The 14,271-nt window shown below is 42.6% G+C and overlaps 1 protein-coding gene across 16 annotated transcripts in view; it reads right to left on the bottom strand.

Annotated features, from left to right (window-relative positions):
* Positions 1-14,271, bottom strand: part of CDC14B (cell division cycle 14B) — a 141,976-nt gene that overhangs the window by 93,115 nt on the left and 34,590 nt on the right. For 4 of the 16 annotated variants that reach the window (XR_013404994.1, XM_077966510.1, XM_077966507.1 and 1 more), the window contains exon 2: positions 5,063-5,184. The exons of the other annotated variants lie outside the window; for them this stretch is intronic. The gene's annotated coding sequence lies outside the window, so the exon portion shown is untranslated. The remainder of the gene's footprint in view (positions 1-5,062; positions 5,185-14,271) is intronic. 16 annotated transcript variants of the gene reach the window in all.

Raw genomic sequence — 14,271 nt, 5'->3', positions numbered from 1 at the left:
CAACTTGAAGCCAGTCAGTCAGAAGTTGCTGAGGCCCAGACTTGTGACTTGTGGGAAGAAGGGGGTAGTTTTGGGGACTGAACCCTCAACCTGTGAGATCTGATGCTATCTCCAGGTAGATGGTGTCAAAATTGAACGGGAGGACACCCAACTGGTGTCTGCCACAGAAATCCACACATATTACAGAGGTATTTTGTGCTGATAATTGCTGTGTTGGTGTGACAGCAGAAAAACAGTTTGAGTTTTTCCCTAACACAACCCAAGAGAAAAAAATCTAGAAAGGCTATGAACACTCAATTCAGAAAAGAAATACAAACGGTCAACAGCATATGAAAAGAAAATTAATCTTATTCAACGTAGAAAGAAAAAAAAAGCCTATCAACATGAACAGATTACAGAAAAAAGTCACATGATTATCTCATTAAATACAGAAAAGGAAGTCATTAAAATCAACACTCATTTCCAATTAAGTCTTTGAACAATGGAGCTAAAAGAGAACTTCCTTAAGCTGATAAAGATTGTTGCAACAGCAAATACCACACTTCATACCTTAACTTTAGAAGCATCCCTATAAAATAAAAAGCAAGAAAAATTTCCCACTATCATTACCTCTGTTTAACAATGTAATAACTGGAAGTGCTAGCTGACATCAAGATACAAAAAGGAAATCAGAGAAAACTGGAAAGGAAGAATCAAAACTGTCCTTATTTGCAGGCGATTGTCTATCTAAAAAATACAGACAAGAAGCTGGGCGCAGTGGTTCACGCCTGTAATCCCAGCACTTTGGGAGGCCGAGGCGGGTGGATCACCTGAGGTCAGGAGTTCGAGACCAGCCCTATCAAAATGGTGAAACCCTGTCTCTACTAAAAATACAAAAAATTAACTAGGTGTGGGTGGCCCGCACCTGCAATCCCAGCTACTTAGGAGGCTGAGGCAGGAGAATCGCTTGAACCTGGCAAGCGGAGGTTGCCATGAGACCAGATCGTGCCACTGCACTCCAGCCTGGGTGACAGAGTAAGACTCTGTCTCAAGAAAAAAAAAAAAAAAAAACAGATGAGAATCGGCAAACTACTCAAATAAATAAAATAATAAAGTTTTGCAATGTTTCTGAATACAAAAACCAACAGCTTTTCTATCTACTTGTAATAAGCAATTATGAAATGTAATAGAGAAAAAAAGATGTGCATATCCCTTATGGATAACTGGAGAAATAAAGTAGGTTTATCAACAGGAAGACTCAATATCATAAAGATGGTCATTTCCCTCAAAAGAAATGCAATTCTGATCAAAATCTCAACAGGTCTTTTCATGAAACCTGACATGCTAATACATGTAAATTGCATGCTAATGTATGGATTAAATGTAATAAATTTACATGTTACATGTAATAAATTACATTAAATATGACATGTTAATACATATAAATTAATCCAGAAGATCACAGGGCCAAGAAGAACCAAAAACATTTTGAAAAAGAATAAGAAGGCCGGGCGCTGTGACTCACGCCTGTAATCCCAGCACTTTGGAAGGCCAAGGTGGGCGGATCACGAGGTCAGGAGATCAAGACCATCCTGGCTAACAAAGTGAAACCCGGTCTCTACTAAAAATACAAAAACTTAGCTGGGCATGCTGGTGGGCGCCTGTAGTCGCAGCTACTTGGGAGGCTAAGGCAGGAGAATGGCGTGAACCTGGGAGGCGGAGCTTGCAGTGAGCCGAGATTGTGCCGCTGCACTCCAGCCTGGGCGACAGAGTGAGACTCTGTCTCAAAAAAAAAAAAAAAAAAAAAAAAAGAACAAGAAGGGGGCTCTTGCTCTACCATATATTAAAACTTACGGCCGGGCGCGGTGGCTCAAGCCTGTAATCCCAGCACTTTGGGAGGCCGAGACGGGTGGATCACGAGGTCAGGAGATCGAGACCATCCTGGATAACACGGTGAAACCCCGTCTCTACTAAGAAATACAAAAAACTAGCCGGGCGAGGTGGCGGCGCCTGTAGTCCCAGCTACTCGGGAGGCTGAGGCCGGAGAATGGCGTGAACCCGGGAGGCGGAGCTTGCAGTGAGCTGAGATCCGGCCACTGCACTCCAGCCTGGGTGACAGAGCAAGACTCCATCTCAAAAAATAAATAAATAAATAAATAAATAAAACTTACAAGAATTTAAGCAGTACTGGCACAGTGTACTACTGGCACAGATATAACAGGCAAAGATGAGAGCCACATATACATGGAAACATCACATGTGACATTAGGGGCATTACACATCGATGGATGAAGAATACTCAGTACACGTGAGACAACTGGTGTCCGTGTTGTTGGGGGTGGGGGAGGGAAAAAATTTGATCCCTATCTCATACCATACACCACTACCCACCAAAGGCAAAAAAAATACCTCAAGTGGATTAAAAACCTAGATATGAAAGTTGTATAAGAATATATGGGAAAATAACTCAGTGAAACAGGGATGGATTTCTTTTTTACTCAAAACAAAAAACACCCAAACTGTAAAGTAATAGATTGAGAAACTTGATTACATAAAGATTTAGTGTTTCAATACAAAAATTAGCTGGGAGCTGGCACCACTGCACTCCAGCCTGTGCAACAAGAGCGAAACTCCGTCACACACACACACACACACACACACACACACACACACACACACACAAAGATTTAATATTTCTGTTCAACACAGGAGCCCAGAAACAAAATTTAAAAACATAACTCACAGACTAGGAGAAGAACATACAATGTATAAAACTAAGAAAGTGTCAGTATTTAGAATTTACAAAGCACCATACATCAAAGAGGAAAAAGCTAACACCCCAGTCAATACCGTGAGCAGAGAGTGAAATAAGAAATGCACGAGATGAAGAAGGCTAACTATCCTTTCTGCTCCTTTTTCAGACTGACCGAACCTACAATTAGTATGGTTCTGGTTCTATACCCTGTGATGAATTGAGTTCATTCGTCAGAATAAGCTGTGACAACAAATAACCCTGAAATCTTAGGGATGTGATTTATAACGGATGTTTACTTCTTGCCGGTGCTACATGTTCCCCGCAGATAAGAGGGTGGAGGAGGCACTATTCTACACAGTCACCCGTGGATCCGGGGTGTCGAAGGCTCTACCCCGTTTGCAGACGCACTGTCTGGAATTTGTCCTTGTGGTTGTCCGACGTGCCAGTGACTGCTTGCGCAAGTAATTCCAGTTGCCTTTGGATCTAAATGCCCACACAGATAAACCAAGCGTGGTAATTTTAATCTTTGTCTGCTTAACTCCTGTGTTTCTCAATCAGCTGGTCTGGAACTAAGGTAGAAAAAAGTAATCTTATCTACAGAAGCCCTAGACATCTCCCCCAACATTATGTTAGTCTCCATACTCATTTGCGTCTCTGAAATACTTTATAAATGAGTTTTTTTTTTTAAGGGCGGCACTAGAAGAACTATGTAAGTTTTCATACTTTCCAAATCACTACACCAAGAGAGAAAATGAAACTGAGAAAATGTTAGCAAGGCACCCAAGAACAAGAAGAAATATTATGGCAAACAAACCCGAATAAGATGGTGGGAATCAGTCCAAACATACAAGCTATCATTTTACAATGCAAAACAAAATTCACCTGTTAAAAGACAAGATTTTCAAAATGAGTTTAAAAAATTCAAGCTAAGCTGGGCTCACATAATCCCAGCATTTTGGGAGGCCGAGACAAGAGGATCCCCTGAATCTGAACAAGAAAGTGAGATACCATCTCTACCAAAAACAAACCAAAAAACCCCAAAAAGTCCTCAGGCTATATGTTTAATAAAGGCAATAAAAACAAAGCCTTACAGAAGAAATTGAAATGAAAGGATAGACAAAGGTATGCTATACAGTTGCTAGGAAAAAAGAAAGCAGCAATATTAACATCAGATAAAACAGATTTCAGAGGCCAGGCTCGGTGGCTCACGCCTGTAATCCCAGCACTTTGGGAGGCCGAGGTGGGTGGATCACCTGAGGTCAAGAGTTTGAGACCAGCCTGGCCAACATGGTGAACCGTCATCTAAATACTAAAAACACAAAAATTAGCTGGGCATGGTGGCGGGCACCTGTAATCCCAGCTACTTGGGAGGTTGAGGCAGAAGAATTGCTTGAACCCAGGAGGCGGAGGCTGCAGTCAGCTGAGATAGCGCCACTGCACTCCAGCCTGTGCAATAGAGCAAAAACTCCGTCTCAAAAAAAAAAAAAAGGAATTCACAATGAAAAGCAATTAAAAGACAAAGGTGTTTAATGTTTAAAGATATATAATCACCAGGCGTGGTGGCTCATGCCTGTAATCCCAGCACTTTAGGAAGCTGAGGTAGGTGGATCACTTGTGGTCAGGAGTTCGAGATCAGCCTGGCCAACATCACGAAACCCCTTCTCTACTAAAAATACAAAAATTAGCTGGGCATGGTGGCGGGGAATACCTGTAATCCCAGATACTCAGGAAGCTGAGGCAGGAGAATTGCTTGAACCCGGGAGGCAGAGACTGAAGTGAGCTGAGATCAAGCCACTGCACTCCAAACAGGGCGACAGAGCGAGACTCCATCTCAAAAAAAAAGAAAAAAAGAAAGATATAATTTACCAAAAGATTATAACCATCACACATAACGACAGATTTTAAATCTATCAAGCAAAAACAAGTGAAAATAGGAGTAATTAGTACATCCATAATCATAGAAGACTAAACACACTTCAAAAAAATGAAATAAGTAATTAGTGGCATGACCCAGTAGATAGAACTGTTTTCAACATAGAACACATAAACTTTTCAAATAGGGTATTCAGTTGTCATGTGTTAGGTCACGAGGAAATCTCAACAAATTCTGGAAAGCAGAAACCATACACAAGGGCCATGTTCAATGACTACAATACAATAACAGAAATGTTTTGGCGGGGCACGGTGGCTCACGCTTGTAATCCCAACACTTTGGGAGGCTGAGGTGGGTGGATCACTAGAGGTCAGGAGTTCGAGACCAGCCTGGCCAACATGGTAAAACCCAGTCTCTACTAAAAATACAAAATTGGCTGGTGTGGTGGCGTGTACCTGTAATCCCAGTTTCTCAGGAGGCTGAGGCAGGAGAATTGCTTGAACCTGGGAGGTGTAAGTTGCGGTGAGCAAAGATCGCACCACTGCACTCCAGCCTGGGTGACAGAGCGAGACTCCATCTCCAAAAAAAAAAAAAAAAAAAAAAAAAGTTTAGAGGAGAAGATCATAAAAAATCTATCAATCTATCAATATGGAAACATTTAAAACCCATTTCTAAATAACCTTGCAATAATGGGGCATTCAAAGAAAATTCAACACAAATTACTTGAAGAGTAATGTCAGTAAGAATTCTTATTTAAATCTACGGAACGTAGGCAAACAAAAATCTGAGGAAAACTATTTGTCTAAAAATGTCTCCCTCTATCACACCATTTACAAAAAAATTAATTATTTCTGGATTAAAAAGTTGAACATAATAGTTCTGGCTCTCCACATCCCAGACCACAGTGGGACTGCTTGTGCTGACTGCTTCAGGGTTAAGTGAACAGAGGTGAGAATGCTACTCCCAGGCCAGACCACTAATCCATGGTGCAAAACCCCACAGAACTCTCCCTCTATCCTGCAGCATTTAAGATGACAGCGGCAGTACAACCGTTTTAGAAAGCTGACAGTATTTACATACAACAAATAAATAGAGCACATCTTCTGACTCAGTAATTCCAGCTCTAGATTTTCTAGATTTACATACAACAGAAATTCATACACATGTTCACCAAGAAAGGTATTTTTTAAAAGCTCCTAGAATCATTATTTATAATAGGCAAACACTGAAAACAACCCAAATGACTAGAAACAATAGAATCGAATGCTGGGTGCTTCCTTATAGTAGAATATTACATGGCAATTAGCGTGCCTGAGCTACAGCCACACACATCACAACCAATGCACACAAACATTTAGTGAAAAGCTGGAAGAAAAAAAGTAAATACAGTATGATTCCATTCATATAGATTTCAAAACCAGACAAATCTATGGCAATACAAATCAGGGTAGTGTTTGTCCTTGAAGGGGGTGGTCACCAGGAAATGACACAGAGGGTGGTTCCTGACGTGTGATGATACTTTCGTTTCTGAGACAGAGCCTACCTCTGTCACCTGGACTGGAGGGCAGTGATGCAATCACAGTTCACTGCAACCTCTGCCTCCCAGGCTCAAGCAATGCTCTCACCTCAACCTCCCAAGTAGCTGGAACCACAAACACGTACCACTACACCTGGCTAATTTTGTATTTTTTGTAGAGGTGGGTTTCACCATGTTGCCCAGGCTGGTCTTGAACTCCTGGGCTCAAGGGATCCTCCCACCTCAGCCTCCTGAGTAGTAGGGACTACAGGCATGCGTGCCACCACACCTGGTTAATTTTTGTCTCCCTGTATTGCCCAGACTGGTCTTGAACTCCTGGGCTCAAGCAATCCTCCTGCCTCGGCCCCTGAAAGTGCTGAGATGACAGGTGTGAGCCATCGTGCCAGGCCTATGGTGATGTCCTGTTTCTCCATCCATCTGCTACTTACTTACCCAGGACGTTCACAAGGTGTTTACAGAGCTGTGCACATTTCTGTGTGTGTATGTATCACACATTACAGATATATCTACATATATGTATTATAAAATAAATATGACTTCATTTACATTACGCTCAATAAAAAGTTACAGATGAAGTAGCCATGCTCCACCAGCCTGGTTTGCGGGAGTAATAGTTCTTACCTAACCAGTGATGGACATGTGTCATGAGCAAAAAAAATCTTTGCTTGTCACATGCCACTAAGACTTTGGGGCTGCCATCACAACATAGCCTAGCCTAGCCTAACTGATACACGGTTTAAAACTTAGACACAAAAAGGAAAAGTTATTAAGAAAAAAGACTGTTAAATGTACAGAACACACTATAAGCATATTTTTAAAGAAAACGGTGGGAGAAAAGTGTGATACTGGAGCCAACCTGAAAAACTCCAACAGTCAAAGAAAGAACAATATGAGCAACAAAATAAGTATACAATATTGGGTTTTAATCCAAAGTGTAAAATAATATGCATGAATCCATACTGCCATAAGTGATTGAGTAAATAAATGCAGAGGAGACAAATCTTCCTCATAGAACAATTCCAAATTATACATACGTAGCTACTTCTCTCCAAGAAGTGATGCTTAACCCCTCTGCCCCTTTGAGTGTGGACTGGACTTAGGTGACTTGTTTCGAAGAATACAGTGTGGAAAGGGAAAAACAGTAACTTTACAGAAGAGAAACTTAGCTAACACGATTTTAACCAAATGACTGTGACTAACCCGTGATGTCATGTGGATTTCATGTACCTCTGACAAGATGTGATAGAAGGGCACTTTACCTTCTGTGGTACTCATGCCAAAAATCCAGTCTAGTCATGAGGAAAACAAGCAGACATACCCAATTTGAGGGACATTCTACAAAATACCTGACCCGTTCTCCTCAAAACTGTCAAGATGATGAAAAACAAGGAAAGGCTGACAAACTTTCACAGACCTTAGGTGGCTAGGCAGATGACAGCTAAACGCAATGTGGATTGAAATTCAGAATAGAGAAAGGTTCATGGGAAAGCTGGTGAAATCCCAATAAAGTCTACAGTATACTTAATATTAATATATCGGTATTGGTTTCTTTTTTTTTTGAGACGGAGTCTAACTCTGTTGCCCAGGCTGGAGTGCAGTGGTGCCATCTCGGCTCACTGCAACCTCTGCTTCCCGGGTTCCAGTGATTCTCCTGCCTCAGCCTCCCAAGTAGCTGGGATTACAGGCATGCGCCACCATGCCTGGCTAATTTTTGTATTTTTAGTAGAGACAGGGTTTCACCATGTTGGCCATGCTGGTCTCGGACCCCTGACCTCAGGTGATCCGCCTGCCTTGGCCTCCCAAAGTGCTGGAATTATAGGCGTGAGCCACCGTGCCCAGCCCAGTGCTGGTTTCTTAAAGCGCCACAGTAATGTAAGATGATGTTATGGACTGAATTGTGCGCCTAAAATTCTTATGCCGAGGCCCTGACCCCCAATGTGACTACTGGGAATAGGGCCTTTAAGGAGGAAATCAAGGTCAAACAAGGTCATACAGGTGGGACTGACAGCCTTATAAGAAGAGAGATACGGGCCGGGCGCGGTGGCTCACGAGGTCAGGAGATCGAGACCATCCTGGCTAAGATGGTGAAACCCCATCTCTTACAAAAATGAGCCAGGCGTGGTGGTGGGCACCTGCAGTCCCAGCTACTTGGGAGGCTGAGGCAGAAGAATGGCGTGAACCCGGGAGGCGGAGCTTGCAGTGAGCCGAGATCGCACCACTGCACTCCAGCCTGGGGGACAGAGTGAGACTTCGTCTCAAAAAAAAAAGAGAGAGAGAGAGAGATACCAGAGCACTCTCTCCCACTGAATGCACAGAAGAAAGGCCATGTGGAGGTACAGGGAGAAGGCGGTAGTCTGCAAGCCAAGGAGAGAGTCCTCAGGAGAAGCCAATCCTGCTGGCTCCTTGTTCTTGGACGTCCTAAGCTCCAGAACTGTGACAAAATGCGTTTGTTGTCTACGCCACGCAGACTATGCATAGTATATTCTGTCACAGCAGCCCTAGATGATGAAGACAGATGACAACACTAGAGAAAAGTGAAACTGCATGAGGCGGACACAGGAATGCTCTACTATTCTTATAACTTTTCTGTAACTCTAAAAGCTTTTTTGTTTTTTTTAAAGCAATTGACTAGGAGAAACTATTTGTAGCTTCCATAACAAGGAATAGATATAAATATAAAACTATTTCTATAAAAATCTTAAAATTATACACAGTGCAATGAAAATAATCATATATTAAAAAGGCAAACCAGAAAATACAGATGACCAAAAACCATGTGACATATTTGGCCTGATTAGTAATGAGAAAAATGAAAATTATAAAATAATGAAATTTCATTTCATGTCATCCAGTTGGGAAAAAACTAAAATATTGATAGCAATCCTAGGCAAAGGTTGTGGGAAGATTGCTACATTTTTCTTTGAGATCTTCCCTCTTTTTTTTGCCCAGGCTGGAGCGCAATGGCCTGATTTCAGCTCACCGCAACCTCCGCCTCCCGGGTTCAAGCGATTCTCCTGCTTCAGCCTCCTGAGTAGCTAGGATTACAGGCATGCACCACCACGCCTGGCTAATTTTGTATTTTTAGTAGAGATGCGGTTTCTCCATGTTGGTCAGGCTAGTCTTGAATTTCCAACCTCAGGTGATCCGCCCACCTCAGCCTCCCCAAGTGCTGGGATTACAGGCGCGCGCCACTGTGCCTGGCTAGACTGACACTTTTTTACAAAGACGGTGAGGCTGTAAATAGATGGGGGCGTTCTGGAGGGCAATCTGGCAGAATCTGTTATGCCTGTTAACTGGTAACCCAGCCAATCCCTCTCTTGAAATCGACCTGAGACAAATCCTGGCATAGGAGTACTAAGAAGCAATTGACAGGTGTTCACTCTAGCAGTGTCTGCAGTAAGACTAAATGGAAATAACTGTCATTAATAGGGCAATAATTAAACTATGGCAGTCATACTATCACTTAAAGTTAATAAAGTAGATCAATATGTAATCTTTCCACAGTCATACAAGGATCAACTAAGTATTTAAAAAACCTAATTGCATGATATATGTAAACAAAATAAATCAAAACTAAGCCTTATTTCTAAGGTAAATTTATATGTATAAAAATAAACAGATTTAAGCTCGGCACGGTGGCTCATGCCTGTTATCCTAACACTTTGGGAGGCAGAGGTAGGAGGATCACAAGGCCCAGAGTTCAAGATCAGCCTGATCAAGATAGTGAAACCCCATCTTCTACTAAAAATACAAAAATTAGCCAGGCGTGGTGGCACATGCCTGTAATCCCAGCTACTCAGGAGGCTGAGGCAGGAGAATCACTGGAACCCGGGAGGCGGAGGTTGAGGTGAGCTGAGACTGCACCACTGCACTCCAACCTGGGCAACAAGAGGGAGACTCCGTCTCAAAAACGAAAAAAATAAATAACAGATTTGTATCCACTGAAGGACAAGAAGAAAATAAATAAATAAACAATCTTCTAAAATAAAGATAAACAGAGGGCCAGACACAGTGGCTCACACCTATAGTTCCAGCTACTTGGGAGGCTGAGGCAGGAGGATCACTTGAGCCCAGGAGGTTGAGGTCACAGCATGTTATGATTGCAGCACTGCACTCGAGCCTGGGCGATAGAGACCTCATCCCTAAAAAAATTAAATTAATCAAAAAATAAACAGAAAGGCAACAGAAAAATGCCCCCACCGAAGAATTACAGTGGTTACCAAGGAGATGGAACTGGGATTTGGGGGCAGGGAAGGAAGCTTTCACTTTTTGAGTATTACGTGGGTTTGAACGTGTTGGTGTTAGTTCATAAGTGAAAATATATTCCTCTGGGGAGTGAGGGAAGGATGAGGAGGAAGCCTTTCACCTTTCACAGTTATGTCCCCCTCAACCTTAGTGTCCTCTGCATCCCTGTTCAGTGTGGTCAAACAACCGCTATTTCCTGCCAGGACAAGATCCACCCTCCCAGCACAGACACAAGGTTAAACACAGCATCGGTAGCTAGCACTCTGAAATGGAAAGATGCGATAACAACTCCAGCCAGTTGCCTTTCATCATCATCCTTCCTTATCTTAGTTATCCCCTGCAGCCCTGGCTGGAGACACAAAGCTGACTCCCAGTGCGCTTCCCGGGGAGAACAGAGGGACAGCTCCATCAGCAAGCTCTCTGCTTCTCCTTCTGTTTTCCGACAAGGGGCCCTGAAACATAAGTCACTGGAAAAAACCTCTCCAGTCCCCATCCCACATGCTGTCCGTCAATATGACACTGTAAAAAGTAAAGTAGAGGTTCCTCTTCAAAGACTTTCCTCCCCGTCTAATTAGGAATAGTAACTTCTCCTAGAAGCAAAATTTATCCAAAGACCTGTGCTAACATTCTTAAATATCTGCTAGCCGTAATAAAAAAATCAATATACTTTATGTGTTTAGCTCCCACAATTTAGCCTAAGTATTTGCCCTGGCATGCTTATACTGGTCCAAGCATTAGGTCACAGCCTGTTCCCCTTCCTTATTTAAAAGTGTTTTTACCTTTCTCAGCATTCCACAAGTTACTTCCTTCTTCCTTTGTTCCACTCTACCTTTGCCTCTTTTAAAAAGTTCTAAGTTGCTAGCCAATCGGGACAAATACGGAATGTAAGGTACGGCTCCAGCCAATGGAAACCGGACACAGCAGCAGGGTGGGTCCGTCAGGTTATAAATGACCCTGTCTTCTTTGTTGGGTGTACTCTCGTGGCAAAACTGCTGGTGAGTGTACCCTTTCTGCAGTAAAAATGGCCTTGCTAAAATAAATTAATGTTCAAGTGCTACTTCTTTATGGCACCAAGGAACAAACATTTCAAACAACACAAAAGCAAAATTAAGAGTTCAAGACCTTAGTTTCCTTTGTCACTGGATGCTGTGTAATTAAACTATCATCTGAGACTTTCACCAGATTTACTAATTAAATTGATCAGGAGAGAGTATGGACTATCCAGATGAATTCTGCTTACTAATTTTATATAATGTGCCTGGGTTGTTAATTAATTTAACTTCAGAGACAAGGATAAAACATATATGATTGGTTTAAGCTACACCAGGGAGTCGATCAGGCGGATCTGGCGGCAGCTGCTCAAATGAGAAACTTACGCTCCAGAGATGGATGGCCATTATTAAGGCAGGAAGTCACATTCCAGAAGTAATACAGTAGCTCTTCTGTTATCCATACCTCTGGAAAATTTATAATTCAAATACTGGGCACCAAAAATATTTTTATTGGTAAAATCAGTGGTGTGTTCATCAGAATAATCCCTGTTAGAAAGGGGCTCTCATTGGTGAAATGAGTGACCGTCCACATATGCAAATTTGCATAAAATATTTTACAGATACACCCCACATTTGCATGAACAGATTAGAGGAATCTAACGAGACTGTTCTTCAGGGATAGTGTTTGATACTTCAGTCTGGATGCATAAACCAGCACCACCATCCAGCTACCGGTTGTGAGTATTGATTTATTTTTGAGACAGAGTCTTGCTCTGTAGCTCAGGCTGGAGTGCAGTGGTGTGATCTGGGCTTACTGCAACCTCCACCTTCCGGGTTCAAGTGATTCTCCTGCCTCAGTCTCAAGAGTAGCTGGGACTACAGGTACGCACCACTACGCCTAATTTTTGTATTTTTAGTAGAGACAGGGTTTCACCATATTGGCCAGGCTGGTCTGGAAATCCTGACCTCAAGTGATCTGCCTGCCTCAGCCTCCCAAAGTGCTGGGACTACATGCGTGAGCCACCAAGACTGGCCTGATTGTGAGGATTTCTGATTGACTGGGATGAACTATAAGCATGACAAATCCTGTACCTGTGCTTCAAGTAAGCTTTTCATAAAAGGAGGGGTCAGAGTACCTACAAAATGCAACAGTTAAGCTTTCAGGACAGGACGCATCATCTGTTTTGTGCCTGCTTGCTAATAAATACACATTTAATAAATGACTGTTGAGTGGCAGACTTTTTCATCTGAGGCCAGCTTTTATTATAACTTGGTAGCAGTGTTGTGCGGGAGCAGCTAAACTCCATCTACCTCAAGTCTTTTTGGTTGTGACTGTAACCTGTCAAAAAGTCCTACGGGGTACGACCAGATTGGCTCAGGTCAGTTTCCAGCAGTATGGTACAAAGAATTAGATTATATATGGTATCACTAACATGCCCTAAAACATTTGGATCATGGTCAAGAAAGTCAGGCTCCTGACCCAGAGAGGAGAAGGCACAGAGGAATAAAGCATTCACTTTCAGCAGACAGACATTCTTCTAGGATCATAAGCCAGGTTACATTCTAATTTTTCCATCTAAATAAGCATTTCAAAGGGGAAAAAAGATAAGCAAGTGTCTATATCATTTCAAATTTCTTGGCAGTTAATAAAACAGACTATTTTATTTATTTATTTTTTGCGACAGAGTCCCACTTTGTCGTCCAGGGTGCAGTGCAGTGGCACAATCTTGGCTTACTACAACCTCTGCCTCCCAGGTTCAAGCAGTTCTCCTGCCTCAGTCTCCCAAGTAGCTGGGATTACAGGTGCGTGCCGCAATGCCTTGCTAATTTTTTTGTCTTTTTAGTAGAGACAGTGTTTCACCATGTTGGTCAGGCTGGTCTCGAACTCCTGACCTCAGGTGATCCACCTGCCTTGGCCTCCCAAAGTGCTGGGATTACAGGCATGAGCCACCACGCCCAGCCAAGACTTACTTCAGTGCATATTTTGAATATATAATTGCTTTATCAGAAGCAAAATATTATTCATAATATTTTATCTCCAATGATATTTCAAATCCTTCTTAACATTATTTAGGACATGCACCATTCTAGGCCACTCAACATAGTAAGTAATTCTTTCTTTAGAAAACAACTTCTCGGCCGGGTGCGGTGGCTCAAGCCTGTAATCTCAGCACTTTGGGAGGCCGAGACGGGCGGATCACGAGGTCAGGAGATCGAGACCATCCTGGGTAACACAGTGAAACCCCGTCTCTACTAAAAAAAAATACAAAAACTTAGCCGGGCGAGGTGGCAGGCGCCTGTAGTCCCAGCTACTCGGGAGGCTGAGGCAGGAGAATGGCGGGAACCCGGGAGGCGGAGCTTGCAGTGAGCTGAGATCGCGCCACTGCACTCCAGCCTGGGTGACAGAGGGAGACTCCGTCTCAAAAAAAAAAAAAAAAAAAAAAAAAAGAAAACGACTTCTCAGAGAGATTTAAAAAGCATTATCATGCCAATTGCACTATTGTTGTATTTTTAAAGAAAATGGTGCAGAAGGGATTAAGGCACTTTTTTTTTTTTTTAAACTTTAAGTTCTGGGATACATGTGCAGAACGTGCAGGTTTGTTACATAGGTATACATGTGCCATGGTGGTTTGCTGCACCCATCAACCCGTCATGTAGGTTTTAAGCCCCACATGCGTTAGGTATCTGTCCTAATGCTCTCCCTCTCCTTGCCCCCGACCCCCGCGACAGGCACCAGTGAGTGACGTTCCCCTCCCTGCGTCCCTGTGTTCTCATTGTAAGGTACACATTAAAGTTTTTAAAATGGGAACCAGGGCAAAAGTTTTGAATACATTTCACTAAAGCAGATATAGGAATGGCCTATAAGCCCATGAAAAAAAAGCATTCAACA

This window comes from Macaca mulatta, chromosome 15, assembly GCF_049350105.2.
Source record: "Macaca mulatta isolate MMU2019108-1 chromosome 15, T2T-MMU8v2.0, whole genome shotgun sequence".
NCBI lineage: Eukaryota > Metazoa > Chordata > Mammalia > Primates > Cercopithecidae > Macaca > Macaca mulatta.
The sequence above is the reverse complement of the archived record's forward strand: the minus strand, read 5'-3'. Positions and strand labels throughout refer to the sequence as shown.